The 17546-nt window shown below is 38.3% G+C and overlaps 1 long non-coding RNA gene and 1 other non-coding gene across 2 annotated transcripts in view; one reads left to right on the forward strand and one right to left on the reverse strand.

Moving 5' to 3' along the window:
- Nucleotides 1-17546, forward strand: part of LOC109547644 (uncharacterized) — a 105582-nt gene that overhangs the window by 33928 nt on the left and 54108 nt on the right. Inside the window, exons 7-10 of the long non-coding RNA XR_002173538.3 lie at nucleotides 346-480; nucleotides 2143-6954; nucleotides 7039-7132; nucleotides 7328-13613. This is a non-coding gene — a long non-coding RNA (uncharacterized lncRNA). The remainder of the gene's footprint in view (nucleotides 1-345; nucleotides 481-2142; nucleotides 6955-7038; nucleotides 7133-7327; nucleotides 13614-17546) is intronic.
- On the reverse strand, nucleotides 10434-10506 carry TRNAG-UCC (transfer RNA glycine (anticodon UCC)). Its single transcript has one exon. It is a non-coding gene; the product is annotated as a tRNA-Gly (tRNA).

Genomic DNA, 17546 nt, shown 5'->3' on the forward strand with positions numbered 1-17546 from the left:
TTAAAGCTTTCAAAGAATCAATTATTTCTCTTCAGGGAGAAACTGGTAAAAATTGGAGCAACTATTTTACTACATATAACAAAAGCTTTTGAATAGAGCTATTGTTAGACTGTAGGAATAATTATCAAGGGAAGTGCTAAGCTTCCTTCATTAAAGATGTGTAGAAATTATCTTGGTTAGACAGAGTTCTTCCTGAAATAAACAGCATTACTTTTATGTAATGCTGCATTTCATTTCGATACCAAAATACTATGCCACGTTAATACTTCTATGATTACAGTTGATAACTACATTGACCATAAAAAGTTATAACTTAAAAAACCTGTTTTTCTCCAATATGTACAGTGATGGGAGCCTGTAATCTATGTACTCCTTCCCAGTACAGTTAATGACTCCATTACCCGAAGTGCTCAATACACCAACTGTTTCATTATGCTGATGACTTGATCAACGACACTGCTAACTTCACAAAATGTAAAGGTTTGTACATAAATGGAAAAAGACTGTGGGTTCTAGGTGTTTTAGACCCTTTACCTCAATTAAGAAAAATCCTCACAGCCCCATGCATTTCCTGAGAAAAAATTGTGTGTGTGTGTGTGTGTGTGTGTTTGGGGGGAGGGGGAGGGGCAAAAGGATGACAGTCATTAACTTCCACAAGTCATTTATACTGTTTTGAGGTCAGTTTGTTTTCTATAATACAAATATACAAAACACACACTTCAGTTTTACCTTTGTTTTCTTGGAAAAGAATATACCTGCCTTAATTTTTCTTTCATTTTTGAAGTCCCTTTGTTCACATTGTTGATCACACTTTATGATTGTGTGGTGGCTTTGCAAATTTGCAGGTGGTTATTACAAATTGTGTACTTCATTTCGGTTCCAAACCTCAGATGATACATAATTTCTTGGGTTATTATTATTCGGCAACTTGCCATTTTCTAAAGATTTGCCACTTTACAACTGTATTGGTACATAATATCATGGTAAGACATTTTCAGTAAGTTAGATAAGAATATGATTAGCATTAACACAACAGTTTGCTCTCTGAACCTCTGTTGATTTTACGAGGTCCTTTGGTGTTCATAATTAAAACACTATTGTGCCTATCAAAGATTCACTTGACTTTTTCCATAGTCTCTTTAGCAAAAATTGAAACACTATTCATTGAGGGTATATAACTTTTTCTTACTTAATGTAATATTGCCCAAATATAAAGTTTTTAAACTTCAAATGTATTACAACAATTGATATGACTTACAAATAAATATACATAATTCACGTGCATGCATATATATGTACACATGTGATAAACTTACAAAATGATATGAAAAACATGGAGATTCTTTGTGCCAATCTGATGATTAGGCACACAGACAGAGAAATGATTTAAGATAATGTTATCTTTCCTAACACAATGAAAATTCAAAAATGTACCTAACTCCAGATGAAGTATTTAGAATGTTGGAAGGAAAAATGGTCATTTGTTTTCTCACACTTGTACTCTCTCCAGTTTAAGATTGGAAGCAAAAATTATAAACTACTGAGAAATTGCGATGTTGGGCCATGGAGTCTGACCCTAAATTACAGACTGTCCTTAGCCTGATCGTCATCCCCTATTTTCTAACTAAATTACTTCCAGAAGCCAAATCATTCTTCAGTAGCAAATTAGGCACTTAGGAAGATACATACAGTGTTTAGAATCCCTGAAAGAATACCATGCCCTCTGTGGGGTGTTTTACTCTGCTTTGCTGTGTTCCGGGTCTTCACCAGACATCCTGGATGTAGCCACCCAACTGGAAGAGCTGTCATAGTCATGCTTCTGTGTATACTCAATAATGGGGTCTATCCAGTTTTTAGTCCTGCAATGCTGGGAGAATCTTATGAATCTTAGGGCATAGTCTTGACATTGTGCTCTGTGCCACACCTGGATATAGTAACAAGGCTGTCTCTTATGACCTTTTCCAAGTCACGATGATAAACCAGTTCTGCAGCCTGGGTCTCTAAAAATAAAGGACAAGAGAACACATTTTCCAAAGAGGAGATATGGTTTCTGTGCTGCAGAGTTTTTCTCAGTATACACTTTTATATAACTGCACAAATGCTGTGTATTTGGATTAAAATAAGAAATATTCATTTAATCAGCAGATTCCAGATGTTCACTTGCTGTCATGTAGACCTCTCCAAAGGTGAGGTTTTAATAAGAGAGACAGTTTTGAGGTATAGTATCATCTTCCTTTTTCTACCCTATTTTTCTCTGCATATTAAAGTTTCATGGGTTTTGAGATTGAAATATATGGAGAGTTCTACAAAGATTTTGACTGTAGTTTCATATGATAACAAATTTTTGCTTTCAAATATTATGTTTTACTTTGACTGAAAAATTACAGTCTAACATCCTTATGGTCTTTGCTTTTCCTCCCGTTCCTTTCTATCACCCATCTCCCATCAACTTGGAACATCCCCAAAGTAGAGGAAATTGACATTAAGCTTTTTATTTCATACCAAGAATGCCTTTCTTTTCTTCCTTCCTCTCTTTCTTCTTCCCTCCCTAACTGCTTTCTTCCTTTCCTCCCTCCCTTTCTCTTTTTCTCTATCTCTTCTCGTTTATTTATTTAAATATTCACAGGAGTAGAAAACAAGTTCTCATATCAGTATACTGTGAATTCACATTTTCAAACATTGTGCTTGGGAAATAAATCAAATGAACTTCTAAGGGTTAGACAAAGCTAAGTTTGAGTCTTTAAAATGTGTGAAAATGAAGAGGGCTAATTAATTCTATTCAGATGTGTATGTGTGGAAAATGGTTATAGAATTCAGCCTGTTTTCTTTTTTTTGTTTGTTTGTTTGTTTTCCTTGAACATCAGGGTGATAGTTCAAAAGCTCTTGTGCACCAATCAGTAACAGGCCACAACTGTAAAATGAACCTTTTGTTTGCTTCATCTGACTCTGCCCCATTTGCCCTCCCTCGGATCCCGTCAACACGAAGAATGAAACACAGCCAACGCTGGATCAAAACATAGAGAATAGTTCCTGTAACAGAGAGAACAATTCCGGTGCCCAGCTTGACCCCTCTAACTTCTGATTTCTCTGGATCCACTGTAGCATTTTCTAGTGATAAAAAGGCAGTTCTTGTTAGGTTCTTATCATTGCTGCCTGCAAAGTTAAGAGGAGAGAAAGAGGAATGCGTTTTATGTGCCTCTGAAGCAGTGCAGTCTTGGAGTGAGGTTGCAGGTTACCAAGAGCCTGAGTTCAACACCTTGCTTTACCCTTTTCAAAAAATGCTTTCTTTATGTAGCTTAACTGCTGAGCCCTCAGGGCAGCCAGCTGGTGCACCCTGTTTGAGCAAAGGTCATGAAGGGGTGAGTGGAGCATAGGGAAACCTTTTAATACATATTTTATATACTTCAGATCACTAATGGGAGCTACACAAACATATCAGTTTGAATATCTCCCCCTGGGGCTGTATTTCTGTTAGGAGCTTTCCGATAAGAGCAGGGATCAGAAACTAAAATTGTTTTAAATACACCTGACTGAGGGAAGAATGCATAAGTAAGTATTGCACACTGGTTTTGTATATTTTAAGCTAGACAAAGAAAAAAATAACCTTGGTTCCATGTATGTCATCAAGAGAGTAAACAAATTATCAAAAAAGTAAAACAGCAACAGAGAAAAATAATCTAAGAAGGAAAGTAATGCCATTTATATACAACCTGCCATTAACTTTATTTTTGTGGCACATGTGCCTTCTTATGACATTATTTTGAAACTGTTCAGATGATGTCAAAGCCACCATATAAAAATAAAAAATTCCTTAATGTGGCCACTTTTTAAAAAACCTAAGAATATTCTGATGCTTCAATAAAATCCCAACACTTTAGTATGTCCCCCAATTTTCACACATGTTATCTTATGTGATTATTATCAGATCTGGCTGGGGAATTCTTGTCAGTTTCCATTTAACATAAGAAAAAGCTATATCTCACAGAGGTTTTAGTATTTGGTCCTGGTCACAGTGTTAATAAAGAGTAGACCCAGGGATGAGGTAGTTCTTTTTATATCGCTGAAACTCTTTTGTATGTTTGGAATTTATTTTTTATTACGAACCCTTTTTTCCTTCCAGTTTTATTGAGATGTAATTGACATACAGTACTGTATACGTTTAAGGTGTACAGCATAATGACATGCCTTACCTACATTGTGAAATGGTGACCACAGTAAGTTTCATGAGCACCCATCGTCTCACATAGAAACAAAAGAAAAGAAAAAGAGAGCAAATTTTTCCCTTGTGGTGGGAACTCTTAGGATTTGCTCTTAACTTTCATACGTAACATACAGCAGTGTTGTTAAATAATACATTTAAAGATTTAGAATTATTTAAACTTGTCTTTCTTCAGGATAAATTATACTTATCATGTTGCACATTACATCCCTAGAGCTTATTTATCTTCCAACTGGAAGTCTGTGCCTTTTGACTGCCTTCCTCCGATTCCCCACCCCCACCTCCACCCACTTATTGCCCTCATCCCCGCCACCCTGCTCCCCTCTGGCAGCCACCTGTTTGTTCTCTGTATCTCTGACACTGTTTCTGTTTTGTTACGTTTGTCCATTTGTTTTGTTTAGATTTCCACATACAAGTGAAATCACATTATATTTGTCTTTGACATATTTTACTTAGTCTGTGTTTAGAATTCGTTGATGAATTAAATTGTCCTTTCTTCTTTTTGTTGTAACATTGCCACAGTGATCACAAAAGAAACAGATTGACTCAGAGCAGTTTCCTCGAGGACTTTCTTCTTGACCGTACCTATCTGCGTGTCTCTGAGCTATCTCCTATCTCCACAGGGAGCTCCAGCAGCTCAATGAAATTGAAAGGATTATAAAGTGCTGTATCAGAGAAGAAGCAAGGAATCCAAGGAGCATCGATTAGCACAATTAGCCCCAACATGCCAATAAAGAGGGATCAGGTGCTTTTCTGACTCTGCCAGCATCTGCAGCCTCTGGTTCCCATTAGAGGTTTGTTAGACACATTGAACTTGGCTCAGCCCTTCTGCTCAGTTGGAAGCAAATTGTAACAGAGGGATACACACTGTGAGACATATGACCTTCTACAGCAAGATGGTAAAAGGAGAGAAGTACTCTAGGCAGCCCATGCCTTTCAAATGAACGTAACCTTCCTTTCAAATGAGAAAGATGCCTATACGCTGTAGCTTCTTAAAAAAACAGGAGTGCACAGGTGTACAACAATACGAGATATAAACACAGGCAAAACAAAACTTAAGAAACTTTGATGTTTCTTTAATTCAGATTCACCCACTGACTCCAGTAAAAATATGATTGAATTGGTAATGGAGTAGAAATTAAAACTCATAACTAATGTTTTGTGCATTTTGCTAAGTTCACCAAGTATCAGTGTTTCTTTGGATTGAACAAACCATTTTGTCCCTTCTGCTGCAAATTTTTGAATTACAAAAATTCTTGCATTTTGGTTCTATGTAGCCATACTAGACATAGTAAGAGGCAAAAATGAAAGAAAACAAAAATAATCATAAATTCAAAGGTATTATTATCTTCTTCAGAAGAAATTCCAAGAAGTAGAAGCAAGAGAGAAATGTCTCCCCATTGTGTTCATGTCTGTGAATAATATTCTAATTAAAACATATTAAAACTGACATATACTATTTTTAAGAAGAATGAGACAAACGACAACATGAGTGATTTAAAGAAAATGAGAAGTCTTGGCCTCTAGTAAAACCACCCTTCCTTGAGAGGTAAAGTGTTATAATGCGAGCAGCAAAGCTACCCTCTAAGCCGTGGGATCTATAAGCTCTGCCTCTTTCTAAGTGACTTGGGGCAAATCACTAAACAACTTTGAACTTCGTTTGCAATATACATTAAAAAGGGAGGAATAATACATGTGAGAGTGCAGACTGTGAGGCAGGTAGCTGGCACGTGGTTCTATTATTATTGTTTATCAGTAGATATCTGCACTCCCGTATTCCAGTGACTAAAAAAATCTAAGGACATTGCATCACTGGCCTCATGGTTATTAGCATTTTTAAACAATTAGTTACAGTCTTCTTGCCCCTTAACAAAACAACTTCTTGCTCTGTTCCTGCAGCTCAACGACAGAAGTTTGGAGTTATTCTTGGTACCTACTTGGAGGTATTTTCTAAAAGTCTAAAAGTAAATTCTCCATTTACTGAGTGGAAAATGCTCTAAGGAAACTGCCCATCCTCACCCCATAGCCCTTCTCCAGGAAAGCAGTAAACGCCTATAGCTCTCTCATACTCACACTCTCACAACCCACGCCTCTTGCAGCTGTGGTCACTGGACAAAGGTTTGTTTCCTGGACCATCTGAGATTCCCCACCACATTACTCACCTCACTATCTGGCATAATATGGGATTTTGATGTAGCTCTTTCCCAACAATCCAGACTCCAGACAATAGAGATTTCCCAAGGGTCACTCCGCTTAGCTCCTACTGCTGTGCATGTTCCAAATAGCAAAATTACTTCAGCGCAACTATCAGACATTCTTTTAGTATGTGTGTGTGTATATACGTGTGTATATGTGTGTGTAGCACATTAGAGATGCAAAAAGTGAAGGGTCAGGGTTTTTAAAAAGCAACTAAAATGAAGAAACAGTATTCAAGTCTGGTTGGAATTATGAAATAGACCTACAGAGGAAATTCTAATTCAAAGGGCTGCTCAGCCCCATTCTTAGAGCCCTGGAAATGCATGCTTCTAATGATGTCTCTGAATATGCATTCCCCTCCCACTGCCCCCTTCCCCGCCCCCCAGTCTGATTGAGCTTGACCGGCAGCTGCTGACTCAATCCTAAACTGGCTGCACATGGCTAGAAGAATGTTAATTATTGCCTGTAATCTGCACATTATCCCGGAGAAAATAACAAGGGTAACTACCCTTGTTTAAGAAATATAGACATTTAGAGAGGTAAGTGCTGCACTCAAGGGTATGGGCATTTTGTGGGCACATATTTGGGCAGGAATGTGACCCCTTCCCTCTTACCCGCTACAGAGGCATCCGAGACGGAGATTCACTGAGCCAGAGAATGTCAAGGCTTATGTTCGAATGCTGAAGAGACCTTAGCAAGTACCTATTCCTTTCACAGGTAAGGAATCTGAGGCTTGGAGAGACTTAGGTCATTTGCCCAGTTTAACAGAGATAATAAAAGTTAATGGAGGAGCAAAAGAAAAAAACAATTTCTGAATTTTTACCTTAGAGAGAGTTCTTCCTTAAAATTTGTAATTAGTTTTAATAATTTCCATTGACATTAATGGATATTCACCCTTTTCTCCCGTTTCAGTGGAATCTGCAATGTGGATAAGATTGTATTCCCTGTGTTTTGTAGATACTGAACTACAGCCCCCCACGTGCCTTCACCACTCTGAGGATGGCTGATCCTGTCCTTGTCGTCCTGAACTTTTTAGCTTTCCTTAAGACGTGATAAATTAAGGAACTCCTTCTATATGACAGCAGCACTTTGGGGAGGCTGAACATGTACCTCTGACTTGAGGCTGAGTTATTACAAAAAAAAACAGAAAAGGAAGGAAAAAGATTTTAATTCCCACTGTTGAAGACAGTCAGCATGAGAGGCAGACACGCAAACGTGCACAGACTCGCACTTCTATTCAGCAACGGATAGGGCAAGGATTTACCCGTGTTGTCTTAAAAGCACTGCCTGGAATACAAAATGACATGGTGTTTCTGGAATACAGTTCTGTTTGAAAGGCCAAGAAAAGGTGATAGGTTTTCAATGCACATTGCGGTGTTTTCAAGCTCTCCTTCTATAACCAGAATGGAGATGTTCCTGAAAACCTGTCTACAGAGAAAAAGCAATCTGGTTAAAATTCCATTATGTTTTTCTTTGGCCTGCACTGTATAATTGAAGATGTCCTCAACACAGAAACAGATCGTTGCTTCGTGTGGGAGAAGAAAAAAGCATACATCAGACTGCAGAAAAACAGAAAGAAACGGAAGAACTGTTGCCACTTCCCCGTTAAGGAATTTGTCACTTTCACCTGCAAAGTTCCTACTGCCTATACTTCCTTCATAAAATCAATTCTTCTGTTTTTCTGCCACCAGAGACATATTCCTAAATTGATCTGCTCTTGTATCTATTCTCAAAATCCTTTGGATTACTTTATTCTTAGCAGAAAATTCAAACTTAGTTCTACTATCTCCCCGTCTCCCTTCCTTTCCTATTGACAAATCACTTTTCCTTTTCCCCAATAAGTCTCATTTTCTTAAAAAAAAAAAAAAAAAAAACTAACTATTTTTAATTCCATGGGGGCTTGACACAAATTTTCTCTTTTGCCCAGACTCTTCTACCCATTCTTCAAAGTTCTTTCCATTCTTCAAGGTCTAGTTGAGCTGCTAGATCTTTCAACAAATAGATCTCTAATTTTCTTGCTTGAAATGAATATGCCCATCCAGTCAGGACCAGATGCATAGGTGTGGGACAAACACAGTCACACAGGGCCCCAAGCTCAGAAGTGGTCAGTGCTTGGCTTAATGCTCTGCTCTTGCTGTTTGAAATTTGAACAAGGGCCTCTGCATTCTCATTTTGCACTGGACTCGAAAATTATACAGCCGGGTCTTCTTCCTGTACTCCTAAAGTTAACAATCTTATATTTCTGCTCTAACGGTTATCATCTACACTGTTGTTTTGAAGCTATTTTTGTGCATATTTACCCCCACTAGAGAGGGAGCTCTGGAAAGTCACAGATCTCTTTTGTTGTGTACCTGGAAGAGTGGTTTTCACAGAGTAAGACTGATGAGGCAAGAAAGCTGCTCAGAGCTCTTCAGGAAGGAACTGAGCGAAACCGACATCTACAGAGAATAAACGCAGAAAAAGCTAAAAAGTTCTGCAAACTTAATATGCAGTAATCACATGTGCTTTGTACTGCATAAGGAAACCCAATCTAATCCTCAAAACATGAGGAATAGATACTATTATGATGTCATTTTCCAGATGAGGAAACTAGGGCTTAAAGAGGGAAGGTGGCAGAGGTCACATAAGCAGTGCCGGAATCAGGAGTCAGAGTCAGGTCTGGCTCATGTAAAATCAGAGTCCATGTACTTAACTCCTAGAGGATTGTGAAATTTTCAGGCAATACTAATAAAAAAAAAATCTAAATAATCCTTTCCAGAACTAAGGCCAAAGCAATAAAATTGGCCTCTCTAGCAGTCCCAACCCTGAGTTTATAAAATCTGCCTACAACACAGCCAGACTTAAGTTGTCAAACCAGTTTCTGGTAAGAAAACAAAATGTTTACACAAACATTTTCCTAACTGCCTGTAGCCCCCCAAACCATTCCTTCAAGAAACGTACTATCAAGTTACCTTTTAGTAATGAAATTCTATAGGTAGAGAGAAAAAGTGTCTTAGAACATGAAAGACAGAAAATCGAAGGAGAAAGGAATATTACAAAATGAGCTGATCAGGAAGTCAAACCCCTGTCAGCTCTCCATGCCGAGGAAGGCCATGGTTTTCCATCCCCTTCCAGGCATTCATAGGCACAGCAAACTCAGGGAGACTGACTAAGGGTTAGTGTAAAACGACATTTTACCGAGTTGAGTCCATTAGCAGTTTTTACTCATTGACTGTTAAATTATATGTTTCATGTCATGAACAAAGCAGGCCCTCTGTTTTGTTGCTTAATCCAGATTTACACCATGGGTGAGATGCATGCAATGCCTTGAATGTATTACTTTAAGAATTTGCATTAAACACAACAGGATACTTCCAAATACAATATACATATGCCATAGCCTTGGATGTGTATTAATTTCTTTAGCACAAGAGAGATTTTTCAGGAAAAACCTAATTGGGTTTGTCTTTCCCATGTTTAAGGTAGTAAAATGTTCAAACACTTGAGTCTTTTTACAACTGTTATCCAACTCAGTCATTTTCAGTAAAACATACAGCTCTTGCTACCTCATTCTGAAGGCACAATTATTACCATGTCCTTTAGCTTCCTGGGGCTTCGAGTTGTTTTCAATGTTGTTTTTTTAATTTCTTAAATAAATTGCTTTTCCTCCTCCTACCCCCCAAAAGGTGTGATATAAACAATAAGAGGTTTGGTTTTCTACGTGGACAAAAGAGTAAGTATACTGATACAGCATGGGTCCACTTTTGTAATGTTGCTTTAAGCTATCAAGATGCATACTTATTCTCAACCCATGAAATCAAAGTTCCCTTTACACAGTAATTCCTAAGTAGCTCTAAGGTCAGGCTACCCTCGTGTGTCATGTTCTCATTTGGTCCTTGTTGGATATCTTTATAATCCTAACTTTAGAAATTTAAAGCCATGTATGTAATGATCGATAATTGGTCAAGACGTGATTCTTTTTTTTAATCTTTTTTTCTTCCTTTTTTTAGGCCGCGCTGCCTGGCGAGCAGGATCTTAGTTCCCTGACCAGGAATCGAACCTGTGCCCCCTGCAGTGGAAGTGCAGAGTCTTAACCATTGGACCACCAGGGAAGTCCCAAGATGTGATTCTTATATCACACAAATGTTGATTTTGTTTGCAGTGGAGAATTTACAAGGAGCATCAAATCTCTTTCTTACCCAAGTCTTGAGTTAGGAGGTTTATAGTTTTTCTAGCTGGCTAATCATTTGGAAATGAAGACTTTTTTTATTACAAAAATGAAATTTATTGGACTTCAACCTGAAATAGTAAACAGGTCACAAGGCACCAGTAAAAGCTCCCATGTAGAGCAACTATAATTGTCATATATATTTTTATTAATGCCAAACCAGTTGTAATCCAATCTACACCCACATTTTAAGATGACAGTAAGAAGTTCAGAGATGTGTTTCCCAATCAAACACTGGGTAACTCATCTGTCACCTTGCCAGTGCATTATCTGAAGGAAATCTGTTGTAGCAAATGAGGATAAAACCTGAGATTCTTTAGACTCAGAAATGGAAAACGAATTGAAAATCTGTACATATGTTGTAAAAACCATTCTGAGAAAGAGAGAAGAGAACTCACGTTTTATTCAACAACCACCTAGTATTCTTCTAGGTGCTGCAGATGATAAATAATTTGACCTTCACAGAACTAATATGCAGGAATTCTTTGTTCTCTTAGCAGATAGAGAAACTGAGGCTCAAATTAAGTTACCTCCCCAAGACAGCACAGTAAGTCTGGTTTATCTAATTACAAAACTTCTTTTTGCCACACAATGGCAAGAATCATTTTGATCTTAAAATTGCTTAAAGTTTTTTAGTATGTTGATCTTTACCTTCATAAGTAAATGAGAAATGTGATGTTCTATACATGGCAGATAATAAAGGGTTTTAATTTGCCTATGAATTCCTTAGTGGCAAAATTTATAATAGTCTGGACACAATGAGGGGTAACTCTTTTTTAGCTCTCCCTGCAAAAATTCAGACAACTATTTCTCTTCCATTTCTAATTCTTCATCTATAGGTGATATTTAAATTGAAGACATCAGCAGATCATACTGGGAATCTGTTGGTGCCACAAGGCAAAATCGATCGACTGTATTAGAAGAAAGGTTAATAGTCACCTTCACTAACCCCAGCTTTTGTACCAGGTTTATTATCACCCTCGAAATAGAACCTGCACGATCAATTTCAAATATCAGAGCATAACACACACTCTACAGGGAACCCATAAAAGAAAGCAGAAGAGGCAATAGTTCTACAGTTAGAAAAAACCCGCAATTTTCATCGTGCATGGAAAACATCAAATTAAACCTGGTACTTGGTATTGACTCAGCATACCAGCTTCTCCCAACATTCCGGCTGAAGTTTAATCTGCTGCTAACTCCCTGGAGTGAGGCCTCTACTCCTGTGACACCCTTGCTGGCAATATAGAATTGAGCAGGTGCTGGCTTCAGGGGAAACTTATGATTAGTTTCTTCAAATGTGCAAAATAATGCTTATGGGAGAGCACTCATAAACAGCTTATAATTTGAAAAAAATCAAGAGGAATGAGGTTTACAAAATTTCTTCTTCACCCACTAATTGTTCTCAGGTTTGATGAAAAGTTCATTTTAGAAGGATTTTTTTTCTCTCTTCTCAGCTTGGTCTTCAGTCATCTGTCAAAGACTTGTTCTCATCTGCTTGTTTATCCCTTTTATTTCTGCACAGCTCTGTATTACTCAGACCACAGCAGTCTGCTTTCATGACACCCAAGCTGAGGCCGTGATAGATTTTTCTCTGTGTGTAGAAAGGTTGGAAGCATAGAAGGTAATGTTGAAAGGGTCAAAGTTATCAGAGCGGGTTAGAGAAGATGACCAACTTACTTACCACTGACAGACACCAGGTGTAACCTGGAAATCCGGGAGATAATATCATTGCACAGGTGCCAGGAAATAGCACATTCTAATACCACAGTGGCAGACCAGCCATTTTGGGTCATATTTCACCAAGTGGTTAGTGCCAAAAATGTATAATTCAGGTGGTTAAGCTTGTCACGGGTCTATAGTATTTGAGGACAGCAGACTTGTTGAATGAATGAATAGATGAGAAAGAGATACGAATTCCATAGACAAAGGCAGACGTCTACAGAAAGCACTGAGCGATAATCTACCACGATTAAAAAAAAAAAAAAAAAGCTCAGTGAAGCCTGAGCAACCAAGTAGAACCGACATTTCCTAGTTATTGTGCGCTTGGCACCATGCCAGGTGCTTTACGTGTGCGACTTATTTAAATGCTACCGCCATCTTGTCAGGTATCTTCTGGTGGCCAGACTTGAAGATGATGATCCCCCATGATCCTCGCCCCCTGGTATTTGTGCCTTTGTGTACTCCCCTCTTAGAGTGAACAGGGCTGACCCATGTAACTAAGTAGAATATTGTAGAAAGGATGGTGTGTGATTTCCGAGGCTGGATCACACAAGCCATGTGGATTCTGCCTTGCTTACTCTTGGGTCACTCTCGGAGGGAAGCCATCTCCATGTCATTAGGCCCCTTAGGTAGTGCTAAGAAAAGGACCACAAATTGAGGAACTGAGACTTCTATCAACAACCTGCATTAACTTGCCAGTGAGCCACCCAAGAAATAACCCTTCAGCCCCAGGTAAGCCTCTGATGACTACAGTGCTGGCCAATTTCCTGACTGCAACTTCATGAGAGACCTTGACTAGTAGATCCTGGTTCTAGGAACCCACCTAAGCCACTCCCAGATTCCTGGCCCATAAAAATTATGTGAAATAATACACTTTTGTTGTTATTGTTTTAAGCCACTAAATTTGGGGTTCATTTATTACACAGCAGTAGATAAGTAATAAAACCTTTATCACCCTCATTGTACAGGTGAAGAAACAAAGGCTATGAGAGCTAAAGGTAAAAAATACTAGTACTCCCTTTCCTTTGTTCAGCATCTGCCAATGAAGACTTAGACCACAGAAACTGGATAAAGTGTGACACAGGAGCCAAGGAGGAGAGCAGCCAGGAGTGGACCAAAAGGCAAAGTTCGCCTATTTATTCACTCATTCCACAAATAAATTCTTGAGAACCTACTGTGTGCCAGGCACTGTTCTGAGCCATGAAGATGCAGCTGTGACCAGCATGGATAAAATTTCCTGCCTTCTTGGAGCTTACATTCTAGTGATGGGTAAGTTATAATGAAAGAACACAGAAAAAGGTAAATTATAAAATACAAGTTGAAAGAGAAGCAAGCCTAGGGAAGAGCCAGACCATGAGAAAGGCAGCCTGCCTTTGCTTCCTTCCTGCACTATGGATTATGATGACAAAGCCCTTTATGTGAGGTTTCCTGAATGCACTGCTCTGCTCTGCAACATGACACATGTTAGCCAGGGGTCGTTTTTTCTTTTGTACACTCATGTATCCCATGTGCCTAGAGCTAAGCCTGGTATACAATATGTGTTTAGTAAATATTTATTGCAATGATTTAATGTCTCAAAGAATAAAATTTTTAGGGAATTTAGCTGCCTAAGAAGCTCAACATTCTTCAGCTGTTTTAGGTTGAGCATGTTACTTATTTAAGACACAGTGAATTCTGCCAGTGTAACTCCTCTTCCATTCCCAATAGAACAAAACTCATTGTGTAATAAATACGATTTTCTGCTCAATAGCCATGCCACAAATTAATTTGAGTGTGCAAGATCTTACATTCTGAAACCAATGTAGTCCACGTGCAGTCAGGATTTTAGGATCCTCCTAGAATCAAAATATGAGGTAGGCTGTACGATTCCTCAGAGTGTGAACCTATACTGAAAGGTGAACCCGGATGCGCGGTGTGTGCCTATACTGAAGGGACATAGGGACTCAGACTTTGATGTGCAGGTATAACCATAACCTTCTTACCGGAATTAGGCATCACTGGGATTAGAATGGCTTCAGTCCAGGAAGCAACATGGGAGTGGATTTAATAGCAGCAACTAAAAGGTGAACCCCTGGAAATCAGAGTGAAAAAACATTCCCTCCCTCAGATGGGATTGATTCAGAAACCTGATGAGGTGTGTGGGTGTGTGCTTGTAAGTGGGTTTGTATGTGTACAAATGTGATTATATGCCTTTGTTTTTTGAAAGAGAGGTTGATGGTCAACCCCTTGTTAGAACAAGTAGGTTGATAAAGTATGATCCAGGAGCCAAGGCAAAAACCAGGGAAGTGAAGCAAAGAGCTTAGATTTACTATTGTACATATAACACGTGACTTGTTTTATTTAGGGATATTTATCAATATGCCAGTATATTTATTATAAAAAGTGATATTTATTTCTATACATAGGTTATATACGTGTTCAAATATGCATCATTTATAATCTTTAAATATGTCTAATCTATGAGTGAAAATGTTGGAGTACTGAACATTTATACCTCTAATTTATTAGAGTGGGGTATATCTGTTTATATTTGCGGTGGGCAGAAAAACGGTCTCTAAAAAATATCCCTGTTCTAATCCTTGCAACCTTTGACTATGTTAAATTACATAGCCAATGGGAATTAAGGTAGCAGATGAAATTATATTTGCTAATCTGCTGATTTTAAGATAGAAAGATGATCCTGGATTGCTCAGATGGGCTCCATGTAATCACCAAGGTCCTTAAATGCAGAAGAGGAAAGCAGAAGAGTCAGTGTCAGAGGAATCGGATGTGACTTGCCTGGCTGCCACTTGCTTTGAGGATGGAAGGGAGTTAGTTCTGAACCAAGGTGTAAGGGCCGCTTCTAGAAGCTGGAAAAGCAAGGAAACAGATGGTCCTCCAGAGCTTCCAGAAAGGAATGAAATCCTTCCACTGCCTTATCTTTAGCCCAGAGGGACCATTTCAGACTTCTGACCTCTAGAACTCTAACATGATACATTTGTATTATTTAAACCACTAAATTTGCAGTAACTTTCTACAGCAGCAATAGAAAAGTAACAAGTTATACTCATTTGTAAATTTTATGAAAACACAAATGATTTCAAAAAGTGAAAGATTCAGGAGATGCTATAGCTCACATGTTGAAAAGTTCCATCTGGAAGTCAGATCCCAGGACGAGTCCTTTTCACTCCATCCAACATCATAATCAGTAATATTTATGTTATCTTGTGTGTACTCGATGAAGCTGCACACCATGCCGTATATTGCCTGAACAGCAGTATTTAGAGAAATCGTTCCCATTCAAATGCTACTTTCTACAACCATTTGTTTCTTTTTTCTTTCTTTAATGCATTTTAATTAAAGGTAAGAAGAGAGTGAAATAGAGATGAGAGAACTAAGGCAGCTGTAATGTGTAGGTGTAAGATGTTGCAGCCTGAAGCGGTATGTTCAGTTTGAAGTTAGAAACACAGTGATTATAGATATATTTCTAAATGAAATTCTACATAAATCCTAGCTTTGAACATGAGACTTTATGGAAGTGAAAAACAACACTGATTCTTTGTGAATGCACACTGATTTTTCTTGATGTTTAATTAATTCTAATGATGGAAGTCTACGTCACAAGTGCTCCTTCAACAGAAAGATATTTTATTTTAAAAAATACAAATAATTGCACAAATAATTGCTGGGTAAATCCTCACAGTAACTAAGAGCGGTGCCAATTTCAAACATAGTATTTTAATGTACAAAATTACTTGCCCTTACCAGGCAGTGAGAAAAATTGCAAAATCAGTTAATGTGAGAATTTAAAACTATACCGAGGAGAGTTAATTTAAATATGGCTTCCTTCAGGGACTCTTCTGTATTTAGACCAGCTGAAATGTGCTTAAAAATAGCAAACTCATTTTAACACTAGTATAAGCAAAACAAATCTGCCTCAAAAACATTATATTGTAAAATGTCTCTGGGTCACCCACTATCTTAGGTAAATGTTGATGTCTCTTACTGCCATTTAGATTATCACGAGTGATCCTAAAGTTTGTTAAGACAATTTACTAGTAAAATGGAGAAGCCAATAGCAAAACTAGAATAAATAATATCTTGTTTCCTACATCATTAAGCTAACAGAAAAGACTATTTGTAGGATCTCTAACTGCTGGTGTATTACTGTCATTCGTTATTAGTAGCAATAATTTTCTTGCCATATAACTAGTAGCTGGCTTTGTATTTTAAAATACAGTAAGTCCCATGGCTCCCTACCTACTCCATATTCAACTTTACTAGTTCTTGATGTTCCATTCTCTTTCTATTGTAAATTCTGCTTAAGTCTTTCAATATCTTTATGGAAATTAATATCTTACCGAATAGAGTTGAGGGAGTTATTTTTTATTTATACAATAAATTTGTACACATACAAAGCTGAAACAAACATACTCCAGTTAAATTATTTAACAGTCAAAAGGGGAAGTAATAGGGCTTCCCTGGTGGCGCAGCAGTTGAGAGTCCGCCTGCTGATGCAGGAGACACGGGTTCGTGCCCCGGTCCGGCAAGATCCCACATGCCGCGGAGCGGCTGGGCCCGTGAGCCATGGCCACTGAGCCTGTGTGTCTGGAGCCTGTGCTCCGCAACGGGAGAGGCCACAACAGTGAGAGGCCTGCGTACCGCAAAAAAAAAAAAAAAAAAAAGGGGAAGTAATAGATGAACTTAAGAATGAAACTAATATTTAGAGCGAGTGAAACTTGAATTTCAGTCCTGTTTCACTCCTGTCTAGTCGTATGGTCTAGGACAAGTTACTTACTGTATTTGAACCTCAGGGATTTTTGCTGTTGCTGCTGTTAAAAAAATCAAAATCTTCCCTTATCTTATAGGTTTGTTGTATGACATATGTTGATCTAAATTAGGTACAGTATATTGCCTATCCAAAAGTACCCTACCTTTGACCTTCTTTCTCACCAGAACCCTGATTTGGTTCAAGTACTTTGATCTTAAGGTACAGAGGTATGTTCCAGAAGTAGGCATGACCTCCACTGGGCAATGAGATAAAAGAGGAAGACTTCTAGGGCCTCCCTACAAAGATACAAAGGGGCAAGGAGACTCTCTCTTCCATGCTGTCCCCTGCTGAGTGCCTTTGCACACTATTGCATGAAAACACGGTGCTTAGGGTTGCTCCCCTATCCAGTCACTGAGAAGGCAATGTCAGGCAAGATCCCAGCAGCTGTCCAC

The sequence above is a fragment of the Tursiops truncatus genome, chromosome 21 (genome assembly GCF_011762595.2).
Source record: "Tursiops truncatus isolate mTurTru1 chromosome 21, mTurTru1.mat.Y, whole genome shotgun sequence".
NCBI classification, from domain to species: domain Eukaryota; kingdom Metazoa; phylum Chordata; class Mammalia; order Artiodactyla; family Delphinidae; genus Tursiops; species Tursiops truncatus.